This window comes from Danio aesculapii, chromosome 9 (genome assembly GCF_903798145.1).
Source record: "Danio aesculapii chromosome 9, fDanAes4.1, whole genome shotgun sequence".
In the NCBI taxonomy this organism is placed as follows: domain Eukaryota; kingdom Metazoa; phylum Chordata; class Actinopteri; order Cypriniformes; family Danionidae; genus Danio; species Danio aesculapii.
The window spans coordinates 25,519,778-25,532,277 of record NC_079443.1 but is presented as its reverse complement, the minus strand read 5'-3'; the positions used below and the strand labels follow the sequence as shown (position 1 = coordinate 25,532,277).

The 12,500-nt window shown below is 42.0% G+C and overlaps 1 protein-coding gene across 1 annotated transcript in view; it reads left to right on the top strand.

The window, feature by feature from the left end:
- The window catches only part of tmeff2a (transmembrane protein with EGF-like and two follistatin-like domains 2a), a 109,347-nt gene that overhangs the window by 87,974 nt on the left and 8,873 nt on the right, over positions 1 to 12,500 (top strand). The window lies entirely within an intron of this gene.

Genomic DNA, 12,500 nt, shown 5'->3' with positions numbered 1-12,500 from the left:
CATTTATTTATTGTTAACTTTAATCTACCATGAAGGGAATAGTAAACACATTATTTAGATAGACTGATGTAATATTAGCACAATTTTTAGTGTTTATATTGTTTTATTTATACATTATTTATTACAATTTTAATTATATAATTACATTTAAAATCGAATGAATTTAACTTGTACATTACCTATTTGTATTTAAAGTAAATGTACTGTAGTGTTGTATTTATATTTATTTACGTATTTATTTATTTTTTCTAATATAATATAAGGCTGATCAGGTTTTACTGTGTAAGCAAAACACCGGTAATAATCAGGAAAGAAAGAGTTCATGCATTATATAACTTAATCTGTAAATAGCTTATAAACTAACCCAATATATTTTAGATTTTCTGTTATTTTAACACATGAATGGATGGATGGATGGATGGATGGATGGATGGATGGATGGATGGATGGAAGAACCAAGCTGGTTCTGAGACACACTAACCAAGTGAATACCACTTATCTGAACTGAACATTTGAAACAGTCGGATGAAGCCCCCCTCCAAACCGTCAGTATCATGGAAACCAGAGAGTGATCCTAACCAAGCACTCAGGCATCCTAATCCAGCTGCTGAGACGAGAGTGTGTGAGTAAAGGGCAGCTGGACAGACAGGAAGCCCACAGGCCATGCTGGAGAAGTTTAGATAACAGAGAAACCACATGGCTCTTACAAATCAATAAGACATATCCCCTCACTCAACAAGATAAACACACGCTCACACACACACACACACACACACACACACACACACACACACACACACACACACACACACACACACACACACACACACACACGCTACTAGCTAAACAAGCTGATTTTTAAGGAAATCTTAACCTTTTGCTTTGATTCACTCACAAAGCCATTAATACTTGATTTGCTATTGGAAATCTTTGGGGTGTGTGTGTGTGCGTGCGTGCGTGCGTGCGCGTGCGTTTGTGTGTGCGTGTGTGTGTGTGTGTTGTTGATCTAGTCTATTTGCAGTATGTGTGTGTATGCCTGTGTGTTGTTGATGCAGTGCATTTGCAGGGTGTGGGTGTGTGTATGTGTGTTGTCGATGGGGCATTCGCAGTATGTGCGTGGGTGTGTGTGTTGTTGATCCAGTGTATTTGCAGTGTGTGTATGTGTGTTGTCGTTGGGGCATTCACAGTGTGTGTGTGTGTGTGTGTGTGTGTGTGTGTGTGTGTGTGTGTGTGTGTGTGTTGATCTAGTCTATTTGCAGTATGTGTGTGTATGCCTGTGTGTTGTTGATGCAGTGCATTTGCAGTGTATGTGGGTGTGTGTATGTGTGTTGTCGATGGTGCATTTGCAGTGTGTGTGTGGGTGTGTGTTTGTATGTTGTTGATCCAGTGTATTTGTAGTATGTGTGTGTGCGTGCCTGTGTGTTGTTGATGCAGTGCATTTGCAGTGTGTGTGTGTGTGTGTGTGTGTGCCTGTGTGTTGTTGATGCAGTGCATTTGCAGTGGGTGTGTGTGTAAGTGTTGTCGATGGTGCATTTGGAGTGTGTGTGTGTGTGTGGGTGTGTGTGTGTGTGTGTGTGTGTGTGTTTCTAGAGAATGTGAGAGGCAACATTAAATATTCATGCTCTCAAGACACATTAGCCTTCATGACCACTACAGACGGTCATACTGGAGAGCGAATGTGTGTGTGTGTGTGTGTGTGTGTTTGTGTGAGCATAACCGGTGCTCCACAATAAATACATCTCAGTATCATTGTGGCTGTTTGTTTTTATCTCGCATCCACCGTTCCTGGGGATGTCTCTAAATTACTATGCATTACAGATCTCAATTAGCAATGGCAAACAATCAAAGCTGCCCTTCAGTTGACTCCACACCACAGTTCAATTCAGTCAGCGTCTGAATGTTTTTGCTCTCACATTTGTAGTCATTTTGCATAATAACACAGCTTACAAAGCAGCTTTTTGCTTCAATAAAGCTCACCGGATGGATGGAAATATTAAAGAAAAAGAAAAGACCATGCAAAGACAAACATGATGACAGATTTATAATTATACTGTCGTCAGTTTTCTGCAGTGAGAAGTGACTTGGGACGGCAGTTTAATTGTCATTTCGGCTCAGTGTTTTTCCTGTAGTGGCACACAGATGACAAATACACACACTTTAGAGAGCAGAAGTAAATAAATAAATACCTGGCTTCAGAATAAACAGACTGTATATTTGTCAAATACTAATTTGTGACCCTGGAGCACAAAACCACTCAATCTTTTTAGAAATTGAGATTAATACATCAACTGAAAGCTGAATAAGTGTGCTTTCCATTGGTGTGAATTCTGGTATGATAGAAAAATATTTGGTCAAGATACAGCAATTTGAAACATGAAATCTGAGGGGTCCAAAAATTGTGTTTGTGTCTTTATTATGGTATTCACTAAAACAATCCAATAGTTATTATAACATTCCATGTTTTAGCTATATTACAAAAATGAAAAAGATAAAAAAGACAAGAACACAAGTAATAAGTGCAGCAAATATATTAACCAAAACAGCCCATTAAATCCACTCTACCCATGGGAATAAATCATGCACTAAACTGACAAAACGTAAAATACTTACGCTTCCTCGTGGGATCAGGTTGCACAGAACATATAAGACTAAATGACCGCTTTTCCATTCTCACAGAAATGAACAACCAATTTACACACAAATGCAAAGACTGCATGTGTTGCCTGTTTCAAACATCAGAAACTCAGGGTTTGAATGCGTTTTTGTCTCCTTCTCAGAAGCGCATCACCTTTTGTACTCGCATACCCATGCAAACGCTCATTACCGTCACTAATGAAGGTATGTGAATAAGAGCAGCCATTAAAATGAGCAAAGGAACATCAAAGCATTGGAAGACATCATTTCTCGTTTGAAACAGAGCGTTGTATTATTCACCACTGCTGTGTTCACAGTGCTAGTCATTAAGCCCTTGAGATGATCAACTGGAATGTGCTATAGATTGAAAATCACTGCTGCATCCAGTTCAATCCCATCCACATTCATTCCTAAACTAGCTTCATGCTGATCCGAGAAGATGAAAAACAGACTTTGCTCATTACATTTGTGATCTTGACACTCTTATCAACATTTATAGAGTTGACGCCTCATAAAAACACTGTTGATGTTGCCGTTAATCTGTTTCTAATAGTAATTCATCTAGCCTCAAGCTAAATGGCCAATTATGAATGTCGGTTAATGTTTATGTGTGGTTGCCGTTCGCTGATGCAGACCTTTTGTAAAGAGGCCAGTATTTTTCACCATTGTAATCTGTGTATGTTGCAGTGCTGTATTCTCACAGGACACTGGTGAAAATGCTGAGCTTAACACACTCATACATGATGGAGAGGTGTACATTAAAAGTCTAATGTCCACCCTTTGCAGAACAGGGTCTTACAATAGCAGTTTTCTTGTAGGCATAAAACAAGTGTTCATATGATTGATTGGTTTATTTATGGATTGAATCTACCAACTACACTAGAATACACAATGTTTCAATGTGTCCATTCATCGTAACAATGTTGTTTATTGGAGTCTTACAGTATGTTGCATGGGTATGTTTTTGCCCATACATTGTTCTCAAAATAATTTGAATGCCCAAAATCATTAGAGTATTAAGTAAAGATCATGTTTCATAAAAATATTGTGTATATTTCCTTTTATAAATATATCATAACTCAATTTTGTTTAGTAATAATGTGCATTGCTATGAACTTCACTTTGACACTTTCTCAGTATTATGTTTTTTATTTTTATTTTTTATTTTTTCGGAATTCTAAGATGGCAGATTTTTAAATATCTTCTGTCTCGACACAAAAGTCGATACATCACTGTAAAGATGAATTAATCAATTTTCATAGAATGCTAAAAAAAGACACGTGTGGCTGTTTTTGTTGTCCAGGTGAGATGATAATAAAAATTCAGCTTTGTCATCACATGCTTTTAAAAACCTTCTAAAGATTTAAACGTTTTTTTCTGACTTATTTTAAAGCTTTCAGAGAATTTTATGAAGCTATCAAAGATCTTTTTTAAACAAGAATAATAACTTTAGTCTTTTCCTCAAACTACATTTAAAAAATTGGTAACACTTTATAATAACTACACACTATGAATCATTTATTAAGCATTAGCATCTAGTGAATTCATTATTTGTTACGCATTAACTCTACATTAATAAACGTTAGTAAGCAGTTTATAACTGCTGCTACAAATGCTTTTTTGTTGACTTATAACCACATTTAAAATGTGCTTTAATAATTGTACTTTCATAATTTGTGACTTTTTGATTTTTCATTACTAAATGAAGTACTGCATTATTGACAAACCATTAGGATTTAAGAGTAGTTGGAGGTTTTTAATATCATTCAGAATGAGTTAGTAAATGATTAATAAACTATCGATCTGAACATTTATTTATCTTATTATTTACTATATAGTATTGGTTACAATGTATGTTAATAAATGCTCAGATCGATAGTCAACATTTATAATTCTTATTATTCAGGCATATACTAATAGTTAATTTGTGTGTTAATAAATGCTTTATTAACTCAACTTCATCCAGTTTTGTGACCTAATATAAAGCAAGGACTATTTATGCTTTATAAATCCCTTATAAACGATTTGTCATTTATAAGGGATTTATAAAGCATAATTAGTCCTCACTTTAGATTAGGTCACAAAACTGGATGAAGTTGAGTTAATAAAGCATTTATTAACACACAAATTAACTATTAGTATATGCCTGAATAATAAGATATATGAATGTTAATTATGAGGAGATATAAAAAAAAACATTGACTCATTTAGGCAGAAATGACAAACTGCAAGCTTTACATCAATGGTCTCAAACTCTATTGCTCTGCATAGTTTAGCTTCAACCACCTCCTACTCACACCTGCTTAATAGTCTCTAGTAGTCTTGAACACCTTAATTAGTTGGATCAGCTGTGTTTGATTAGGGTTGGAGCAAAACTGTGCAGAGCTGCAGCCCTTCAGGGATCCAGGTTGAGACCTGTGCTTTGCATATTTATATTAGTTTTATATCTTATAAAAGTGAATTTCGTCACTGTTTTGGAGCACACTAGATTATAGATACTCTTTAGACTAACATACTTGACAAGTTGTCCTTGCAGGCTGCATGCAAAAGCAAACAGTACAACCATGACCAGCACAGTTTGATTCACAAGCTCTTTTTACTGAATCAAAAACATGCAGTGCTACCTACAGGACCATGACACAGCCTTTTGACAATGTTGGGCCTTGCAAATGTCTGTCAAGACATTTTTGCAGACTGTTCCACCACGCAGGATCATGTCAGTGGCAGTTTGCCCAGCTCAGCATGCTGAATCGGCATCAAGCCGTCGTTGAGAGCAAAAAACTCTGTCTGGATATTTGGTTTAGCATGTGTGGAGAATAAGCAAAGAAGCCAAAACAGCACAGACAGGAGAATTCTTTAAAGTTATGTCATCCTACCGGAGCATTTCAGTATGCAAATATATTCATAACAATATGAGCCACCTGGAATGAAGAAAGGATCGCTATAATTAAAAGTCAAAATAGCATGTCTTAGTTTACTGTTTGTGTATCTGCAGTCCTAGTGTCTGTTTACTCCTTTGAATGAAGAATATAGACTGCTGATACCTGCCGATGTAGATATTGAATTCGCAGGCCCACAATAGGTTAAAATGTTCGCTTGAAACCGTATAAATCCTTTATGATGAGTTTAAGAGCAGCTTTTAGACTGAAATGAAACTGACCCTAGGTGACAATACAGTATGCATTCTTTTGACTTCTTTTGACATGAACTTAGTCAGTCACAAGCCTTAAATTAATGTCACTTTAGAAAGATAAGTCACATGATTGAATCAATCTGGGGTGTGTTTCCCATAACCATCGTTAACCATTGTTGTTACAAACATAGTTTGTTGATTTGGCTTTTCTCAAATGCATCGTTCCAACGAACATTCGCAAACTGCACCGCAAACTTGTGCACTTTTGCAACTACACCTCTAGAGCTGTAGTTAGAAACATAGTTCCTGGGTGTGTTCTATTCCCAGTTATCCATCCTATGCCCTATTCATTTAGAACATTCTGACATTTATACTTGGAATGATTAGGAATTAAAAAAGCATTAAAGTCCTCTCTCTTAGGTGTAATTTGCTTTCAAAGTATTTTTACAGTTCAGTTTTAGCGTTCTTCATGTTTACAGTTGCACACCCTTCGCAGTGCACTTTGAAAACATTGATGTCATTTTGAACATGACGAAAGCTGTAGGTGACCTATTATTTAAAAGCAGAATTTATGTTATGTCTCCAAAGCTTGTGAAAACAAAAAACTGTTATGAAGCGGACAGGAGACAGAGGTAAGGAAACGTTAGGGTGTTTATTAAATGACAACAAGGAGCACATGAAGGATAGCCAGGAGGATCAGGAATGATGTTGGGGTCTTTTCCTCCGTGGCTGGGTAACAGGAATACACGAGGATGGACAGCACACACCAGATACAGCTGACAGAGGATGACACAGACTTGGAAGGACTGGAAGACAGGACGATTCGGGAGGACCAGGAAGACTAGGAGGAATACAAAGAGAACAGGTAAGTAAATCGTTTGTTTTAGCTGAGGATGACTACGCTGAGTGGTCGCTCAGTTGTCCGCTTTCGTCGAGACGAGCCCGGACAATGAGCGACTGGAGTGCTGTGCTTTTATCTGGTGCTCGTGAATGTGATGCAGCTGTGTGCTCATTAGAAGTCAGGTGATGGTGATCTTCGTGAGTGGGGGTCGTGAGAGCCTGACCAATCCATGACAGTACCCCCCTCCCCAGGGCCCGCTCCTGAGGGCCGACACCTCCGACGCCGTGGTGGTCTCCCTCTGCCTCTAGGCGCTGGGAACTCAGGGTGGCTCTCATGAAACTCCACCATGAGACTAGGATCGAGAATATCAGCTCTGGGAACCCATGTCCTTTCTTCGGGGCCGTACCCTTCCCAGTCCACCAGGTACTCCAACTGGCCACCACGACGTCGGGAACGCAAGATCTCCTTCACTGCGTAGACGGCTCCTTCTTCTAGGAGCAGTGGAGGAGGGGGTTCCTCTTCGTGGTCAGGCTCTGTGGAGGGAAGAACAGGATCGTGATAGGGTTTCAGGAGTGATACGTGGAATGTAGGGTGAATACGGTAGTGAGAGGGTAATTGTAGTTTGTAGGTGACGGGGTTAACCTGTTCCACGATGGTGAAGGGACCAACAAATCGGGGACTTAACTTGCGAGAGGGCAGTCGCATGCGTATGTCCCGGGTGGATAGCCACACCTTTTGTCCGGGTGTGTATCTGGGTTCTTCAGACCTTCTCCTATCGGCGGTTACCTTGCTTCGACGGACTGCCCTCTGCAGATGTTGATGAGCCTCGTCCCAGACTCTCTCGCTCTCCCGGAACCAGTGATCCACTGCGGGGACATCAGATGGTTCGCCATCCCAGGGAAAGAGCGGTGGTTGGAAGCCCAGGACGCACTGGAATGGCGTGAGTCCGGTGGAGGGTTGCCGCAGTGAATTTTGGGCATATTCTGCCCAGCCCAAATACTGGCTCCAGGAGTTCTGGTGACCACTGCAGAAGGTCCTCAGGAACCGTCCCACCTCCTGAATCTTCCTCTCTGTCTGCCCGTTGGTTTGGGGATGATATCCAGAAGAGAGGCTGACGGCCACACCTAGGAGCTTGAAGAAGGCTTTCCATAGACGTGAGATGAACTGTGGACCTCTGTCCGACACAATATCTTCTGGAATACCAAATGACCTGAAGACTTGATTAAAGATATTGTCGGCAGTTTCAAAGGCTGTGGGAAGACCTTTCAGAGGGATTAGTTTGACAAACTTTGAGAATCTATCTACTATGACTAGAATACAGGTATTACCTTCTGACGAAGGGAGGTCAGTGATAAAGTCCACTCCTAGGTGTGACCAGGGACGGTTCGGAATCGGCAAGGGATGGAGCTTTCCAGCGGGTAGATGACGTGGGCTCTTGGATTGGGCACAGTCCTTACAGCCCTGAACATATTGCCTCACATCCCTTGCCATGTTTGGCCACCAGAATCGTTGGGATACTAGCGAGAGAGTATTGTTGATCCCTGGATGTCCAGTGCCTAGCGAGGTATGTAAGGAGTGGATCAGATCTACCCGGTGTTCAGGTGGTATGAACTGCCGATGAGGAGGGCATCCCGGCGGAGCAGGGGCTTCCGGAGTGGCAACGACTGGAGGAGCGTTCCAGGTGATCGGACAAATGGAGATGTGTTCGGGAAGAATCTTCGTTGGGAGTTCTTCATGATCGTGATGCTCGTGTAAACGAGAGAGAGCGTCTGCTCTTAGATTCTTGGGTCCTGGACGATAGGAAATGGAGAAATCAAAACGTGAGAAGAAAAGTGACCATCTGGCTTGACGTGGACATAGTCTCTTGGCCTCTTTGATGTATTGGAGGTTTTTGTGATCTGTGATCACCTGGAACGGATGTTTGGCTCCCTCCAACCAGTGACGCCACTCCTCCAAGGCTAGCTTGATTGCTAGAAGCTCCCTGTCTCCTATGCTGTAATTCTGCTCCGCCGGGCTCAACTTCCGAGAGAAATAGGCACAGGGATGCAGTCGGGGCGGTGTATCATGATGTTGAGATAATACTGCCCCGACGCCGGTGGTGGATGCGTCCACTTCCACCACGAAAGGAAGATTTGGGTCAGGATGAGTCAGGAGTGGGGCCCTTGTGAACTCCTTCTTAAGAAGGCGGAAGGCTGCGGCTGCTTCTTTGGTCCACTCCAGTCCTTTGGGTTTACCCTTGAGGAGATTAGTGAGAGGTGATGTAATCCTGCTGTAGTCCTTGATAAACCGTCTATAAAGTTAGCAAACCCAAGAAACCTCTGGAGCTCCTTAATGGAAGTGGGTTCTGACCAGGATAGAACAGCCTCAATTTTCTTCCCATCCATACGTATACCGGTTTGGTCAATGATGTATCCCAAGAAATGAATCGACTTCTGGTGGAATGAGCATTTCTCCGCTTTGAGGTAGAGGTGATGTTCTCTCAATGTGTGTAGGACCTCCGCAACGTGTTGGCGATGTTCGGCCTCACTCCGGGAGTAAATGAGGATGTCATCTATGTACACTATTACACAGTGGTGAAGAAACTCCCGGAGGACTTCATGAATGAAGTTTTGGAATACGGAGGGGGCATTGACCAGACCGTAAGGCATGACCTCATATTCATAGTGGCCAGTAGGGGTCACGAATGCTGTCTTCCATTGGTCCCCCTCACGTATTCTTATCAGATTATACGCGCTGCGGAGGGTCCAATTTAGTGAAGACTTTAGCTTCTCGGAGCTGTTCCAAAGCGGCTGGTACCAGAGGAAGGGGATATCGGTATTTTACTGTACCGTTATTTAGGACCCTGTAGTCGATGCATGGACGCAGCCCTCCGTCCTTCTTGGCCACAAAGAAGAAGCTTGAGGCGGCTGGTGATTTTGAGTGACGTATGTACCCCTGACTCAGAGCCTCCCTTATGTAATCTTCCATTGCCTGATTCTCTGGAAGCGAGAGCGGGTAGATCCTACCTCTTGGCAACTGGGCATCTGGAACTAGGTCGATCGCGCAGTCCCATGGCCGATGCGGCGGTAGCTGGGAAGCTCTCTTGGGGCAGAAGACATCTTGAAAGGAGCTGTACTCCTTAGGAATGTGGATAGACTGCTTCTCAGGAGGGCTCTCGACCGATGTTGCAAACAAAGAAATGGGGTTCCGACCTTGAAGAGGGAGATTTGGAAAACAGGCAGGTGTACATCCAGATCCCCATTTCTTTATCTCTCCTGTGCCCCAAGAGATGATGGGATCGTGCTTCACCAGCCACGGGCGCCCTAGAATGATGTCCATATTTGCACCCTCCAGAACCAGAAATTGAATCCTCTCTTGATGTAACAACCCCACTTGAAGAAGGATGTCTTCGCATTGTCGATGGATACGGGTCGAAGATCGAGTGCACTGGGTTATCGGTTGTATCTGGTATATATGCGAGGACGCCTCAGTACGGAGGTGGAGTTGACGACAGAGGGATTGGGAGATGAAGTTCCCTGCTGACCCGGAGTCGATGAGGGCTGTGACAAGGAGAGAAATAGAGGCAGTAGTTATTTGTACGGTGGTAGTAAGTGGTTTACATTGTTCAATATTCGTACTGAATACACTCACTGAAGTCCGAATGGGACGAAGGGGACACTCCATACGGGTGTGTCCACTGACACCGCAGTATAGACACAGACCCCGGGTCAGCCTCCTCTGTCGTTCCGCTGATGTCAGTCTTCCAGACTCTATTATCATGGGTTCTGGTTCTGGAGAGGCTGTTGACTCAGGCGATTGGAGGAGTGCAGACGAGGGGGTGATGGTGTCCTGTTGATAGGAACGGAGACGATCGGAACATCGGAGAGAATGTTGGATGAATCTCTCCAGACCCATTGTATCATCTAATGTGGCCAGTTGGATTCGGAGAGTGGGTTCCAAGCCGAGCCGGTACGTGGTCAACAACGATCTCTCATTCCATCCACTTGCAGCTGCTAGAGTGCGAAACCGGAGAGCATATTCCTGTGTAGATAGAGTACCTTGCTTTAGATGATACAGCTGCTCTCCAGCGGCTACTTCCCCATCAGAACGTCCAAACACCTCTTTGAAATACTCCGTGAAGGTAGTGATGGAATTCATGACCGGCTCGGCTTGGTTCCAGATCGTCTCAGCCCATTTAAGTGCAGGTCCAGAGAGTAGAGATACGATGTAGGCGATCTTCGACTTATCTGTGGGATATAGAGAAGGTTGCATTTCGAATATGAGGGAACATTGTAACAGAAAACCATTGCACTCCCCCGCTCCGCCTGAGTAGGGCGCTGGTCGGGGCCATGGGACTGGAAGGAAGGGCCGAAGAAGAAACTGTGGAGGCGGAAGTGCTCGGTGCTGGTGGTGCGTTGGAAAGTGGAGCTGGTGGCTGTAGAATCCGCTTCAACTGGTCCACCAGCTCTTGTAAGTGATCGGGGGGTGCTCATGTTGTCGTCGTTAAGGTCCGGGCTTCTGTTATGAAGCGGACAGGAGACAGAGGTAAGGAAACGTTAGGGTGTTTATTAAATGACAACAAGGAGCACATGAAGGATAGCCAGGAGGATCAGGAATGATGTTGGGGTCTTTTCCTCCGTGGCTGGGTAACAGGAATACACGAGGATGGACAGCACACACCAGATACAGCTGACAGAGGATGACACAGACTTGGAAGGACTGGAAGACAGGACGATTCGGGAGGACCAGGAAGACTAGGAGGAATACAAAGAGAACAGGTAAGTAAATCGTTTGTTTTAGCTGAGGATGACTACGCTGAGTGGTCGCTCAGTTGTCCGCTTTCGTCGAGACGAGCCCGGACAATGAGCGACTGGAGTGCTGTGCTTTTATCTGGTGCTCGTGAATGTGATGCAGCTGTGTGCTCATTAGAAGTCAGGTGATGGTGATCTTCGTGAGTGGGGGTCGTGAGAGCCTGACCAATCCATGACAAAAACACAGCATATGTTAATGCTTTTAATTTATAGTAGGTTATATATGGAGTATCTGTACTGTAAATGAAATGGGCCTGTTGGTTAGAACATTTCTGCAGTGGTTTATATTTGTCAAATTGTAAAAGTAGACTTTTCAAAAAAATAAATAAATAAATAAATAAACAATATCCTACTTAATAATTATTATAATAATAATCGTCATCATCATTAATATTAATATTAAAGTAGGATTTTTTTCATTTCCTAATAAATATCAACTTTCATTTCTTTATAAATAGCCTCAGTATTTATATGAGATTGGAATACGTGTTGGCTTTTGTAAGTGGTTTTATGTTTTAGAATAGAACATGGAATATTCTCAATAGTATTTGTAAAGGAAACATAGGCCTTATATGTGGCATTTACATATATTTCAATTAATATGGAAAGTGAGTGCATGTTTTTAGCAAAACTAATATTGGATTTGAGTTTAAATGTGTGTTTGTGTAAAACAAAATAATTCAAAGAAATTATGGGGTTCTTCTCTAAAGAAGTAGTTACTCCACCCTGTTTAGAGCGTCATTATGGGTGTTTTATGTTATAACTAATGTGGTTCAAACAATCAATCTGCGACAGAGAAACTATGATTGAGGGAAGCACTTGTCACTATATCGTTCTTTTTCCAACCGATGCATCATACTATGATAGTTAAGCCGTGAGTTACGTCGTTGTTTGGGAAACGCACCCCTGATCTGCAATCTTGTGTAATCAGTGCTTTAATATATATATTAGTTTTCATATGTGAGCCAAAAGGACATAAAATAAACCTTAAAATAAAAGTTTATTATTAGCATTGATGGTTACACTGTAAAATTAAGTTAGCTTACACATTTTACAAATGTAAGTAAATTGAACATAAAACAGTTAAATTGTCCCAAAAAAA